General features: G+C 38.7%; 1 pseudogene; it reads left to right on the top strand.

Moving 5' to 3' along the window:
- The first annotated feature begins 7,982 nt into the window (after nt 1-7,982).
- On the top strand, nt 7,983-11,456 carry LOC111723232 (annotated as a pseudogene).
- The last annotated feature ends 4,729 nt before the right edge of the window (nt 11,457-16,185 follow it).

The raw sequence follows: 16,185 nt of genomic DNA, 5'->3' as shown, positions 1-16,185 counted from the left end.
ATCCCTTCTCACTGAGTAATTTTGCATTGAGGATAAATAGTGGTCAATGGACAAGGAGATTGGATGACCCAGAAGATAGCAGACGAGCCCAGAGCTCAAGCTTGAGCCTGATTGCTAGACAAAGTACTTGTATGACTTTGGGAAAGTTGTCACAGTTCTCTGTGCCTCATTCTGTTCATCTTTAAAATGGAAATAATAACAATACGTACCCCTAGGGTTAATGAGAGGGTTAAAGTCTCTGGCAGACAGGAAGTGGTATATATGCTGCTACTTTGTATTGTTGTTACTACTGTAATAAAAGAATATGAGAAAGCCGCGCTGTTTCCACTTTAAAATGTGGGTAATTGAATAACTTTGTATAAGAGCTCCCTCCAATGCAGTGAGAACAAAATGAATAATGGATGCTTCCGACAAAGCTAAGAACTCCAGACCAATGCAAATGTAGGTTTTCCACGTTCCATAATTTAGATAATTTAGATCTTTGTCTTTCATAGAGAGTTGATACCAGCTATATTTTACTCACTTGTTCACTTAATAAATATATATTGACCACCCAATATATGCCAAGCATTTATTAGGTTTGGGAGATATAATGGCGACTAAATGTACTTGCAAGAACAGACCTTTTTATCTAATGGTAGGTGATATTTTACCACGGAGCACATGCTCCCTGAGGACAGACATGTGTAGCTTTCTATAATGTGGGTCTCAGGAAAGAGCGAAGGTGCCAGTGCTTGGAAACCAAAAGCTGACAGTGTCAACCGGTGGGCAAGGCAAGCCACGGTGGAGGTAGAAGGAGACCAAAGGTGACCTTGCTCTCAAAAACGTGCTGTCACATAAATGGGAACAAACTTTTCTTTTTCTAGTCCCTCTTCCCTTCCTCCTAATGGGAAATGATTCCCACGATTCTGTCGTAGGTGGACTAACTGGGCATTTACTGAGTACCTGACAGTCCTAACTGTGACATAGAACATGATTTCTATTACAAGTGTTAATGCTCTGAACAGCCTACTTGCTAATAAAATTATAGAGCCTAATCCATTGGTCTGTTGGAGTCTGTAGTTTACTGTTGTTGTGAGGTGTTGATAATGAGTGTCAGGAATGCAGGAGAACAGATGTTGGAATTTTCATTTTCTTTATGTGTTCTACACTCTTTTTTTTTTTCCTGGATAGTTATTACATAGGTTACAGTTAGTCACTTTATTTTAAATATTGAGTTCCCAAATGATTGAAAGGAGAACAAAAGGGTGGTTTATATTTGAAAGTACACTAATTTATCTGAATAGTACATGGTGTCCGATTGAGGTGAAGAGGTTTGCATGTAATTGAACGCAGAGAATAAAAGAGAGAACTATGGTCTAGTCCTTTCTCCTTAATTTGCTGACATAATGAGTCAGTACATGGCAATACTTTCAATGGTAATGCTTGTTTCGTTCAAAAGAAAAACTGCCAAGAAGAGATTCAACATAAAAAGCTATTTGTTATTCTACAAGAAAACAATTTTTGAAAAATTCTAATTAGCAAATTTGTTTTAATTTTTCCCCATATTAATCAACAGTTCTGCTATGCTAACGTTAGCCTTGACCTCCTTCTACCACTGTCTGAAATGATGTTTTAAGCAGCTGAAAATAAAAATATGGTATAATTCTCATACGCCAAATAAACATCACGAAATGATCTATTACTGATGTTAAATTACCTCTGAGAAAGCAGTAGGATTTGATAGCTATTGTTATCTAGCTACTCTAAACTAAACTACCAATAAAGTAAAACCAAGTTTTCTTATATAAGATCGTCTTTGAGAAATATTTCTGTGCTATGCTTGACTTAAAACTTTCTAGAACATTTCCCAGAGCTGTTTGGCATTTGGTTTCTGCTGCTAGGCTTATCCTGTGTAGCTCTGAACTAATTTTGTGAAAGAGACTGAGATTCCATCTCATCTTTTTGTGTACTTGCTTCCAGAACACACACATTAGAATTGCAAAACTGTGGATGTCCAGATGTCTCCTACACTTTTCATTTGATTTGTGGCTTAAGGGTCGGAAAACTTTCAAAATGAGATGCCATGTTTCCGTTCTGATTCCTGTTCTTCTGGCATCTGATGGGGGAATGGGGACACTGATTTGGATTAGGTAACCACCACCTCTGTGCAAAAACCCCTTCTCTGCGCTGTTTTAGATGCTCATTACTTTAATAACGTAGTCTGATTCTTTCTTCCTATGGGTTTTCCTGAACACTGAGGAATTAAGATTCAGTGAAGATGTGAAAAAAGGACGGATGGAGAATTGGGGAGAAGTGTGTGTGTGTGTGTGTGACAGAGAGAGAAAAAGAGAGAGAGACACATATGCCACAGGAGAGGTAGTTGACAACCAGATGTCACTATGAAGGAATGAAGTATTTCCAGCTGAGAGAATGCAGATTCCACAAGATAGAAGAGGGCCTGAGAAAAAGATGTCAGAGTGTCAATGATCACTTGTTTCTTTGACATTTTGTCTAGGCCCTGGAGGCAGCAACAGCTTTGAAAGCCACTGAAAACCAAACCTCCAAGTCCCTTGGAATGTCCTCATCCGTATTTGCTCTAACATGTTTTATTGGGTCAATACCCCAGGAGCAGAAAAGTTGGATGGAGATTGCATTTTACCAATGCCAAACAAGAAAGTCAAAATGTTCTTTTGGACAGGATGGGAATAATCAAACCACCACATTTGATTGGTTGTAAGTGAACCGACTGTCTTGCAGTCGTATTTATACTCTTTGTGGTCCCAAACATCTGTGTGACGAGCATACGAGCTATGAACTGACTTTCCCCACGATCTCATCTTCACATCCCAGCTAAAATTCCCCAGCATTGACTTACAGAAATGCTTGCTCATGTTCTGGATCATTCTTGGTCCTTATTTCAACAAAGATGGCCTGGCACCTACTTAGTGTTTCAGGTCATATACCAGGTCCTGACGATTTATTGATGAACACAAAGTATTGCCTTAAATATTTACAGTTGGGGGAAGGCAGCTGTTAAATGTTAAACCAATGTTACACTAATAGAATTATTATTTCTTTTGACAGAGTCAAAGAAAATAGTTGATTTTGAAAGGATGATAGATGCATAGGAACTGGCAATCATAGTACAAAGAGCAATGTCCACCCTTTGCTGGATTCTCTCAATAGTGGCATCTTACATGACTGTAGTATAATGTCAAAACTAGAAAAGTGACATTTGTACAATACTAATATTAGGCTGCTAATTCAGTTTTCACATGTATGCATGCATGGGTATGTGTATGTTTGTGTGTAGTTCTATGTAATTTGACTTCTCGTAAAGATTCATATAACCGCCACCACAATGTGGTAAAGAGATAACTGTTTCATCACCAGGAAAGATCTGCCTTCATGCTGTGCCTTCAGACTTGCTCACCCTTGTCCCCATTGTCTGGTAGCCACTAATCTGTTCTTTATCTCTACAGTTCTGCCCTTTAGTCAACAGTACATAAATGGCGTTATGCTACGCAGTGGAACCCTTTTGAGACTGGCTTATTTCCCTAAGCTTGACATCCCCGAAACCCATTCCAGTTGTGTGCTAGCAATAGTTTGTTCCTTTTTGTTGCTGAGTAGTATTCCACTGCATGGACGCCTCAGAGTTTAACTATTCATTTAGAAACATTTGGGTTCCCTTCACTTCCGGGTCATTACACATAACCCTGCAGTTAACATCCGTGTGCCCTGTGCGTTTGGAGAAATGAGAAAAAAGGTAATTGCGGCGCACGGAATGAGGCTCGTTGAAGGCTAAATTATGCAAAGCCACCAATCCTTTCTGGATATAAATTACAAAAAGTATGAAGTGAATGAATAAGTAAGAGGAAGCCGCCTGTAAACACACAGCGTTTTAAGGACTCTGACTTTTGGTGTTATACCAGATCCCCAGATGGCTGCCTTGTATTTTCCATTTTTTAATCTGACTGTTTGCACATAATGAGGTGGTCAAATTTGAATACTAGCTTACAGATGGATGGGGGGTACTCTATCCTTGAGGCAGCTAATTAAAACATAACTCTAAAAACAGACTTATAAAAACTTTTCTTCCCTCTGTTCACTTAGAAAAAAACTTATATTTAGCATAAAAACGTTATGGGAAGCGCCAAACTGAAGGCTGTCGGCTCAGATTCTACACCTTAAGGAAGATTCTGCCTAGTGCTGTGCTGATTAGCAATGCAGAGAAACATCAAAAAGCATGGGCGTACTGAGCCTGCTGAGTTCTCTGTAAATCAGCAAGGATGGCACAACAGTCCAGGAGAGCTCTGATGAAGTCAGAGGTTTGCTACCCAATGCGACATATGTGTTCCACTTGATGTGAGACAAGAGTGGAAAATGGCCAAGGAGATATTAGAATAAAATCTGCTCTATCCGTATTTACCAGAAGAACTGTTTTTAAAAGGTATTATGCTCATTGGAGCCACTGGGCCTCTGGCTGTGTTTATCCTGTCTCCTGTCCCCTCATCTCCTCTTTGCCAAACTGAATCCTATAAGCACATCCAGGTATCGTTACACCTATCCATCTATGAAACTTGCCGTCTAGTCATCACTTCCTTCACTGACGGCGGCTGTCACATTGTTGCTTATCACAGACATGTATGCACAACTCACACTTAATCTGATTATTTATTTATTTATTTATTTATTTTGAGACAGCCTCTAGCTGTCGCCCTGGGTAGAGTGCTGTGGCTTCACAGCTCACAGCAACCTCCAACTCCTGGGTTTAAGCGATTCTCTTGCCTCAGCCTCCCAAGTAGCTGGGACTACAGGCCCCTGCCACAACGCCTGGCTATTTTTTTTGGTTGCGGCTGTCATTGTTGTCTGGCGGGCCTGGGCTGGATTTGAACCCCCAGATTAGGTTTATGGGGCTGGCGCCTTAGCTGCTTGAGCCACAGGCGCCAAGCCCACTTAATCTTCTTCTTCTTATTATTTTTGAGACAGAGTCTCATTCTGTCACCCTGGGTAGAGTGCCATGGCGTGGTCTTAGCTCACAGCAACCTCAGTCTCTTGAGCTCAAGATATTCTCTTGCCTCAGGCAGCCACCATGACACCTGGCTAGTGTTTTTTATTTGTAGTAGAGACAGGGGTCTCACTCTGGCTCAGGCTGAAACTCTTGAGCTCAAGCAATCTACCCACTTCAGCCTCCTGGAGTGCTAGGATTACAGGAGACATTTAATCCATTTAAATGTAAAATAAAATAACAAAATATAAAGTTTGAAAAATAGGGGAGGGTCTTGGGGATGAAAAGACCCTTATGTTATTACCTATTTATTCCCTTTCAAAAATCCTTCAATGTAATGATGATGCTCCCTTTTTGGAAAGGTAAGGTGAAATAAACACGCAGACGGACTCTTCATTGGTATTTTAACTGGGGCTAATCTTCTGGGAAATATTGGACTCTTAAGAAGTTTTTTTTTTACCCTTGCACCTAGTAAATCCACTCCTAGGAATCTCTGCTAAGATAAACATTACAGATATAGGCAAAAAGTTACATAGATCATTCTTCACTACATTATTTATGGTATAGAAAAATGGAAATACTCTAAACTGAAATTTAACAAATTAATAATTTTTTTGCAGTGATCGAAAGTAAGTATTGAAAGAGATTGAAAGAGATCAGGAAAATGATCATATTGCAATAAAAAAATGGAGAGTCGAGGACCCACAGTCAGTGTAACCCTGTTCCAATCAGACCCAATCCTGGCTCCTTTCTCCTCCTCCTCCCTTCCTGCTTCTGTCAGTGTTCCTGCAATAAACCATTTGCATCTGGGAATGTCAGGGTTTGTTTTATAAATTCATATATTGGATTCCCAATCTAACAAACACTTATGACTAAATTCAAGTAATTAGAACAAAATACATGTAACGCTCAAATGCACGCAAATCTGACAACTAGAAAGAGCAGGAGCTGATGTTTTGTCAGTTGTTCCCTGCAACTCAGTAATTTTTGTGCTAGTTAGAATAGACTACATTAATCAAATGACAAATTAACCAGCTTTATTATACCGGCATTTATGTTATATTATCTATCAAGCCACATTATTCTTGCATATCACCTTGGAAATAATATTGCACCTGCAGTTATTATAACACTTGTTCTTCCTGGAAAGTTTTTTAGCTTTCTAGAGCTTGGTCGTCTTATCTGTAAAATAAGCATAAACATAAGTGATCTATCATCCTCCCAGGCCCATTTATGTGTGTATTTGTTGAATTCATAAGATGTAAGGTTTTTTTTGGTTGTTGTTATTTTGGTTTTTTTTTTTGAGACAGAGTCTCACTTTGTCACTTGTCATCATAGCCCACAGCAATTTCAAACTCCTGGGCTCAAGCGATCCTCTTGCCTCAGCCTCCCAAGTAGCTAGAACTATAGGCATCCACCACAACATCTGATTATTATTATTGCTGGTATATATATATATATATTTAGTAGAGATGGCGTCTGGCTCTTGCTCAGGCTGGTCTTGAACTTTGGAACCTCAGCCTCCCAGCGTGCTAGGATTATAGAACTGAGGCACTTCGGTTTTTAATAACAGATGGGAAATGTGAAGCATATCAAAAGTAATGACTCTTCAAGATACAAACATTTTTGACTGGGAGATTTTATGACACGTATTTGTCTGCTGTTAAAGTGCATATCTCTTTGTAACTGCTTACATGTTTTCTCCATTGTCTTGGTGAGCAAAAATGCTTATAGATAAAGTGAGATGCTACCAAATTGGCAAAGGTTTAAAAGTTTGAAAGTATCCAGCCTTTTAAAGGGAAGCAGTCATTGTCAAACACTGATGGTAGGAACTTACAAAGGTTCAACTCTCTTGGAGGGCAATTAGGTAATAATATAACCCAATTTAAAATGCATATATCCTTAGCTTAAGGCTGAAAATATCCCACAATCAGACTTATAAATGTGGAAAGAGTTACGTACTTTGCAACATTCTTTGTAGTAGAAAAAATAAACACAACCTTAAAATGGATACTGGGTACATAAACCAGGATGCAGCCATACAATGGAAAACTAGTCATTCAAAGGAAATAGGTCTGTATGTACTGAAAAGGGAAAGATGTCTAAGAGATTATGAAAAGTGAAAACAGCAAACTGAAGAACAATTTGTTTGGTGTGAGCTTGAGTGAAAAGAAGTGACGAGCTGATAGAAACATTTTGGAAGGTTGCTTAAGAGATTGTTAGCAACAGTTATCTTTAGAAAATGAGACTGGAGATACAGTATATTTTGTTCTTATGTACAGCTTCCATTGTTTATCATGAATATGTATTGTTCTTATAATGATACAAAGAATGAGTTTTATTTGTAAGATTAGAACTAATAAATCAACAAGGCTACAATGATTATTTTTGCTAGGTATATTTCCTCTTTTGCAGTGTTGTATTTGGGGAGACTCCCAGAAATGTGATGCTATGTCATTGGAGACAAACGGTTACCTATAAAATTATTTTCCAAAGAGTTATGTCAGTGTAAGACAATGACCAGCAATGTATAGAGTAACAGAGAAATAGTTTTAATATTACCTCTGGAACAATTGTTTGTGTTAATTTAAAATTCAAATGTAAAATCTAATTGCTAATTTTCTTAGCAATTGTACTATGCCTTTTTTTATTTATTTTATTACTGTAAATCTATGCTAAGGAAATAATCCTAAGGACAAACAAACAAACACACAAAAAAAGCTTTAATAAGGACAAAGATTTTAGAAATATTCATCATAGTGACAAATTCGTAGCAACTTTAAATCCATGAGAAAGAGCTATTTACTCCATACTAAGGGCAATTATTTAGTTATTTACTGTTCGTGACAATTATATAATAATACACAAGTAGGTTGTACTTATAATCTTGAGTAAATTAAAAAGTTAAAATATATAATTAAGTATAAAGTTGTTGAAACTACACAAGAATTATACATATGTCTATTCATAGAAAAATAATGGAGCAGTGTCTATTATGGCCACAGCCTATGACCACTTCTTCAAGTTGCTGCTGACAGGGACTCTGGGGTGAGCGAGACTTGTCTCATCACTTGCTTTGCAGGGGAATTCTCCGACAGTGCTTACATCTCCACCATCGGGCACGGCTGGGCAAGGGCAGTTCAAGATGGTAACTACTGCTTATTACCGTGGGGCCATGGGCATTGTCCTAGCATCTGACATCACAGATGAGAAGTCCTTTGAGAATGTTCAGAACTGGATGAAAAGCATCCAAGAGAATGCCTCAGTTGGGGTGGGGCGCCTCTTTCTGGGAAACAAGAGTGACGTGGAGGCCAAGAGGCAGGTGCAGTTGGCAGAAGAGCACAGAATTCAATTTTTTGAGACAGGTGCTAATCCACTATGAATGTGGATGAGGCTTTTAGTTCCTTGGACCAGGAACTCTTTACGAAGTCAGGAAGCCAGGGATCAGGAATGACCTCAAGCTCCCCAGCACTGACCTGGACTCCAGTGGCTAGAGAAGAATGCCCAGTGCTGTCTTGCCTCCCCACCCTAAGGCTGGAATCTGAACCCGGGGTGGGGGGGCGGTGGGATAGATGGGGAGATGGGATGGGGAATAAGGAGAAAATGGAGCAGACAAAAGGGAAGGAAGGAAGCAGAGAGAAGGGAAGGAAAGAATTGAGTGAGGGAAAGAAAGTTAAGGATAGGAAGAGGAGGAGGAGGAAAGGAAGTAAAGACAGAAGGCCTCAGGCCTCAGGCCTTCCTCCGGTTTTCAGCGTAAGCAAAAATGTAGATACGTCAATTTATTCCATAGCTGGATCAGGTTCCAGGGTCCTGTGAAATGTTGACTCAGCACCACTCTCTGAAGGTTTCCTTCTACTCTGTAACTCTGAAGGGTAGTTCTTGGTATTAAAGGCCACTCCTTACATGAGAAAGAAAAACAATGGGAGGAAAGTTATTAAAATGATAAATTGGAATGAATTTAATTAAAATGGTAGTAATAGGCTCAGTGCCTGTAGCTCAAGTGGCTAAGGCACCAGTCACACACACCAGAGCTGGCGGGTTTGAATCCAGCCCAGGCCTGCCAAACAACAATGACAACTTGACAACTACAACCAAAAAAAATAGCCAGACGTTGTGGCATGCCAGCTACTTAGGAGGCGGAGGCAGGAGACACTTAAACCCAGGAGTTGGAGGTTGCTGTGAGCTGTGATGCCAGAGCACTCTACCAAGGGTGACAGCTTGAGGCTCTGTCTCAAAAATAAATAAATAAAATAAAATAGTAATAATAAAATACATTTCCCCTTCTATACCATTATTTGTTAAATTCTCTTTAAGAAAAGTATATGTATATATTTTAAAACTTCAGACTATGTAAATGAATGGCACAGGGGCAAGGTCAATGCTTAATACAAGTTACGGTCCTTTCTGTGACCTATGACAAAATACACAGTCACATTTCCCATACTTGGCCTCTTTTATATATTTAGGGAAAACCAAAATTTTCTGTCATCAAAGTGAAGTTATACTCCTTTCAGAGTCTTCCTATACACTTTTGTAAGCCCTGCCCTGATGGCAGTCCCAGAGGAGGATTCTACATACAGCTATGATGAACCAAATACAAAACCCAAAAACGTTTCCTCAAAGAATGGAGAAACATGAAAGACAGAGTCCATGTTGCTTCAGAAAACTGTGAAGGTGTGAAGGAGTTTCTGTTGCCAGTTTCACCATCTGGGGCAGCAAAGCCGTGCTCTGGATGCCTACAATTCTGATGAATGACTGAAAATGCAATTCCCTTTCCTGGAGTGGACTTCACGAGCGGTGATGTTTCCCTGAAGCCCACGTTCCCACTCATGGAATTGAGCATTGTACTAAAAAGTAGTTCAGGTGTCCTAGCTGCAGTGTTTTAATTTATCAAAATTGGCCATCAGAAACTAGTTTTAGGATTATTTTATCTCAGAAGCTTACAGTCATTTCCCCCCAAATATGATAGGCTGTCAAAGGAGGGAAAAAATTGTATTTGAGAGTAGCACTAGGCAATGGGGAGACTAGGAGTGGGCTTGAATCACCCAAAGTATAAATAAGATAACCAAAAAAATAGCTAAACAATGAGATCAGGAATAAATGCACCGAGTCTGAATTATATTACACAATATGGCCTATTTATGTAGAAAGAAGGAAGAGGTATAGCACATCTGAATACATGAATATTCCATTTGCTAAATAGTTAATGTAGAAAATATGAATTTTTCCCACACCATAGAACCAACTACCCACTCCATATATTCTCTTTAATTCCTTAGCAATAAAATTTATTTTTGGTATAATTAATTCTTCCCATATTTTTTCCCCACGACCAGCCTTGCTCTGTTGCCTGGGCTAGAGTTCAATGGCGTCATCATCATGGCTCACCGCAACTACTCGGGCTGAAGCAATTTTCCTGCCTCAGCCTCCTGAGTAGCTGGGACTATAGGCATATGCCACCATACCTGGCTAATGGTTTTATTTTTGTAAAGATGGAGTCTCACCCTTGCTCAGGCTGGTTTTGAACATCTGGTCTCAAGCAATCTCCTACTGGGCCTCCCTAAGTGCTAAGAGTACAGGTATGAGCCACCTCACCCAGCCCTTTCCCCTATATTCTATATGCCTTCTTTACTTTGATTGCTATCATTTTGTATATAATATGCAAATATACTAACACTGAAATATACTTTAGCAATTTGTAAGACTGTAGAACCATAAAATATAAAATATGATCACTAAATATTTTGGTTTAATGGGCCTGGTGCTTCAGTACGTATTTATTTTAACTGACTCTTAAAATGTCAAATAAAACCCCCAAATCTGTTTTAGTTCCAAATGTAGAACTATTAATTTTATGGCCTAATATCTGATTAAATTTAACTATGGTTCTAAGAGTGTATAGATTCCATGCATTAGATGGCCTGACTGTTTAATTCCATCATTTTAAGTGAAATTGAACCCCATCTTGCCAAATATGATAATATCCTGGGGGAGGGAGAGAAGGAGGAATGAAACAACAGAAGATTTGTTTGAGGGCTTTATGAATTTGAGTGCTCTATGAATTTATGTTCTTCACTTGGGAGGCTAACCAAAACATTTCAATACCTCCACTACCCTCATTCTAAATAAGAGACATAAAAGTCAAAAGGAAGTGTGTTCAGTGATTTCTCTTGGGTTGATGAGACTATACAAGTGTGAACAGATTTAAATAGTTAAAAGGGAATGTCTGAGTGCCCAGGAATCTGCTGTCAGCTGGGCTGTGAGGCTATCTAACTTCCAGTGACTGTTTCCTAATGGCTGGCTTTTGAGGTAATGGCACTTTCAGTCTGAGAAAAAGGGCATAGACAGGCTCACTCTCGTGGCTCTTAAGAATCCTGCTGACTTGTTCATTAAACAGAACCGGCAACTGACTCCTCAGATGAAAGTTCTTGATGGCTTTCCAAGCAGGAGGAAGGGTGCTGAGTGACAAATATAAACATATAAGGGAGAAGGAGGGGAGTCCAACGGCAGCGACGTTCTCATGAGTGGCTTATGGACTAGGTACTAGTTATACGACCTGACGTTGCATTCTGGAGAATGTGTTCACTAGTAAACAAATGGTGGAAATCCCCACCAGGAAATCCAAAGGGAATTCTGGATAGCCTTTATGCATAAATGGTAAACCTTTTGAAAATAGCATGGTCTTAGATTGGATCTCCCTACTGGACTACCGCATGTGCTTGTTTCCTCAGTTCTGCTTGGGACTTTGTCTGAGACTTTGGAAAATTTTCTTGATAATTCTTTCTAGTAGGATGACTGCTTCCATGATTTTATCGCTGGGTATTCTGTGAGTATTTACTATCTCAGTAATTATTTGTTAATATAGGTATATCAATATACAAAATAATAATGTAATGCAAATAAATGATATTCAAAATTTAGCTATTTTAAAGATCAAAGTGCATAACTTCTAAGCAGTGATGACCATTTTGTAATGTATTTTTGGGGGGAATGAGTCTCAAAATCAACGTGATAATTATCTCAATACTCATTTGTCCTATTTTTGGTTCAATTAAATAACATTTTATTTAGAGATTTAAAGTAATGGAAGCATCATAATATACCTTTTCTACTCTCAGGTTTTAAAAAATCAATGTAAGTTGTTAGTATTAAAAATGTTTGGAAGGCTTGGTGCCTGTAGCTTAGTAGCTAGGACACTAGCCACATACACTGGAGCTGGTTAGTTTGAATCCAACCTGGGCCCATCAAACAATAATGACAGCTACAACCAAAAAATAGCCGTGTGTTGTGGTGGGAGCCTGTAGTCCCAGCTACTTGGGAGGCTGAGACAAGAGAATCACTTGAGCCCAAGAGTTTGAGGTTGCTGTGAGTTGTGATGCCACAGCACTCTACCCAGGGTGACAGTGAGACTCTGCCTAAAAAAAAAAAAAAGTTTGGAATGCATATTTGGGATGGATTTTCTGAAAGAAACTTGAAATATGATGCTTAAAAATTAGTTTCAGGTGGCGATAATATGATCCATAACTATGCATTAGTATTATAGTAGTTTATTTTATTTTTATTTAGTAAAATTTCATCCTCATTGTGTCCTACCAAATTCTACATTTTAGCTTTATCTAAAAATTATTGTTTTAAGAGGCATTATACTTTGGTTATTAGTAATTGTAATTTTATTATCTTACCAGTAAGTATATATCATATGTAAAAAAGTCATGTTTTTAAAATGGTTTCATTTCTGAAAGATAATTTAAAATCACCTCTCATCGCTTTTAAAAATTCAAGTGTTTTTGGGTGGTGCCTATGGCTAAGTAGGTAGGGCGCTGGCCCCATATACTGAGGGTGGTGGGTTCAAACCCCGCTCCGGCCAAACTATAACAACAAAATAGCTGGGCGTTGTGGTGGGCACCTGTAGTCCCAGCTACTCGAGAGGCTGAGGCAAGAGAATCACCTAAGCCCAGGAGTTGGAGGTTGCTGTGAGCTGTGTGATGCCATGGCACTCTACCAAGGGTGACAAAGTGAGACTCTGTCTCTACAAAAAAAAAAAAAAAAAAAAAAAAAAAAAATTCAAGTGTTTTCAATAAAAGTTTAGTTAAAATATGAAAATAAAAGTAAGAAACAATGATTGTGTTGTACCGTACGTTTTGTCCTTTTGCCAATGGGTCTCATAAGCTCTTCATTTTTCCGTAACTATGGAAAAATGAATGGCTTAATAGATTGAATTTTAAATGATCCTAATGGGAGCATTTAAATAACCTTAAAATGATTATAACAGAGCCAAAAAGTAATTAAAGCTTCAGAAATGCACAGTGACATCATCCTTCAGCTATTTACATTTGGGTAGTTCAAAGTAAGAGAACTTGGGAAAGCCTTAATTCATATGGAGAGAGAAGATAGAGAGAAAAATAGTAAGAAGAGGAGAAGTTTGGGGGAAAGAAATTAATGTTAAAAGGTAAGATTAGAGAAGTAGCTTGAAAAATAATTTTTCCCTTAAAACAGAACAAATATGAGAAATATGTCATTCAGAAGGTATTTATGACAGGAGCAATTCTCTTTTAATAGTAACAATTAAAAAGTCATAAAGTGACACCAGGTAGCAGCATCTCAAAACTGTGACAACTCATTTAACACCTATGGGAGCAAATGTTTTCATCACCTCTCATAAAATTAATGTTTAGACTAATTTTAAACAAAGGTATCATAGAAAAAGTTGCCAAAAATAAAATCTTTTTTATTTTCTTTCATAACTGTTTTTTGTGAAAGAGAAGAGATAGGGAAGGGAGTAGAAACAGCTGAAAGGAGGGAGAAAGGAAAGGCGGGACAGGAAGAAGGAGGAAGGAGGGAGGGAGAGAGCCACCTCACTCAGTAAGAGGAAAGAGTTGCACTACGTTTTATTCTTATTAAGTCACATACCATGGATGACAAACCTTCTTTAGCCATAGGGACCATCTCTGAATAGTCTTCTCTACTAAGCTCTATTGCAGTCACTTCGAAGGTAGCATAGTCCAAACCTGATTCTTTACCCCTACCTCCTTGGCCCTCTGTCTGGCAAGTACCATCCTCAGCACTATCAACTAGACACACAGGTGCACTTCCTGACACCTGTCTTTGTTTCCAGTGCTGCAGTCTATGGTTTGATGTCTGGACTGTCCAAGATGTGCTACCTTACTGCTTCAAAGTCATGCTGCTAAGACCTCTGTCTGAAAGCAAGCTTGGTCACACCAATGCCTGACTACAAACAACTACTATAAGCAGAGATGAGGTGTCTTCTTCCACACACTTGACTGGTAGATAAAATTGGTAAAAACTCTTCCTCTCTCCCAGTTCCATGGCTTCTTAATGACCAAAACCCTCCCCAAGGGTTTTTCATATACCTGTAAGAGTTAAAGTATCATCTCAGCCTCTGAGGTCCTGCTTCCTTAATGCGTCATATACGCTAACTCAGTTTACTCCTTGATTTTCGCAAACATTAAAATGCCTACTCATATAAAGACGAGTTCAACAAAGTTGGAGAGTTGAGCAAAAGGGGGAGAATGATTTAAGAATTAGCAATAAAGGTAAATTCAAAAAGAGCAGAGAGAGAATTGTTTTATAATATCCTTCATTTTCCCGATACCAGCGTTCTTCAACGTTTTTTAATCTCACGGCACACTTGAACCTGTAGTTAAATCTCCCCAGCATACTTAAATTATGATGATTAAAAAAAGAGAAAAAAAAAAAGAATGTATTTACTGTGCTTTGAACTTCTTTCAAAAATAATTTAATTAATGATCTCTAAAATTTTTCAAAGCACACCTAAGATCCTCTCAAAGCTCACTAGCATGCTGTAGCACCCCGGTTGAAAATCATTGCCTTGTCGCATGGATGTCTGCTCACCTAGTTCTTGCTTCTGTTTATCTGGTTGAGTCCTCCCCTTCCTTCGTCTTTCTGTTTCTGATTTCCTTCTTAAATAACAACTCCAGATCTTCTCCTCCAATAATTCAGACTAATTCTGCTGAACCCATCCCCTCTGTCTTATACAATAAAGTCCTTCAGACGTGTACAAGCAAATCCATTGATGCGCAGACAAAATTGCCTCCATTTGACTTGCTCCCCTCTTTTTAAAACATAGTCGTAATCATAAAAGAGAACATAGATGAGTTTAAAAAATAAATACAGTACTATAAAAAAGCAAACAAAAGCTATGATTTCTGTTTCCTATCCGATAAAATCCAGACTTTTAAGTCTGTCCTATAAGAACCTACTTTCTGTTTATATCTTCGGTCTTTCCCTTGATGGTATCCTCACCCTCCTAATTCTTCAGGTGCAGGGCATTTCTTACCTTTCCTTAAACACAATCAAACCTTTGTGTAATCTATTTTCACCTACCCCCTTTGCTTAATGAACTCCTACTCATGCTTCAAGATCCTTCTCAGCTGATCCTCCAAGATTCTCTGAAAACTTGAGCCTCACATATCACATACATTTTAATTGTTTGAAAACATACCTGCCTCCTTCACTGGAATGGTGTTGTTTCAAAGTTCTTAGCTGCTTCGGGAGTTATGATCTAGAAAAGTAGAACAGTCTTGGTTTTCAGTAACTATGTATTGTCTTGCAGTGAAAGTGGTCAATGTGACCACTTATTTTACATATTTCATTCACAGAGTTCCATAATCTAATCTCAGCAAAGCTGTGTTATTTTTCTTATGGTGTTATGTTCTTATTGTGTATGCTAAGACCATGGTCAAATTCATATGTTGAAATTCTAACCTCCAAGATGGGATTAGGAGGTAGTGCCTTTTGGAGGGGACAGGTAATGAGGGTAGACCCCTCATGAATGGGATTAGTGCCCTTATAAGTGGGGCCTGGAAGAAAACCCCTTTGCCCTTTCCACCATGTACTGACAAAATGGAAGGCGCCATGTCTGAGGTGGGAAACCAGCTCTCAGCAGTCACCAAATCTGCCAATGCCCTTATCTTGGACTTCCCACACTTCAGAACCATGAGAAGTAAGTTTGTGCTGCTCATAAGCTACCATGGCATTTTGTTAGAGAAACCTGAGGAAAGTAAGATAGAAAGTGGATACTGAGAAGTGAGGTGCTACCCTAACAAGTAGTTAAAAATGGAGAAGAAGTTTTGAAACTGGGTAAGGGGTAAATGGCTAATGGCTAGAAGAATTTCAAGGTTCATGCTAAAAAAGCTCTCATTGTTATGAGCGGC

Source organism: Otolemur garnettii, unplaced genomic scaffold (assembly GCF_000181295.1).
Source record: "Otolemur garnettii isolate 467f Iridium unplaced genomic scaffold, OtoGar3 scaffold00009, whole genome shotgun sequence".
NCBI lineage: Eukaryota > Metazoa > Chordata > Mammalia > Primates > Galagidae > Otolemur > Otolemur garnettii.
This window is presented reverse-complemented; position numbering and strand designations above follow the sequence as displayed.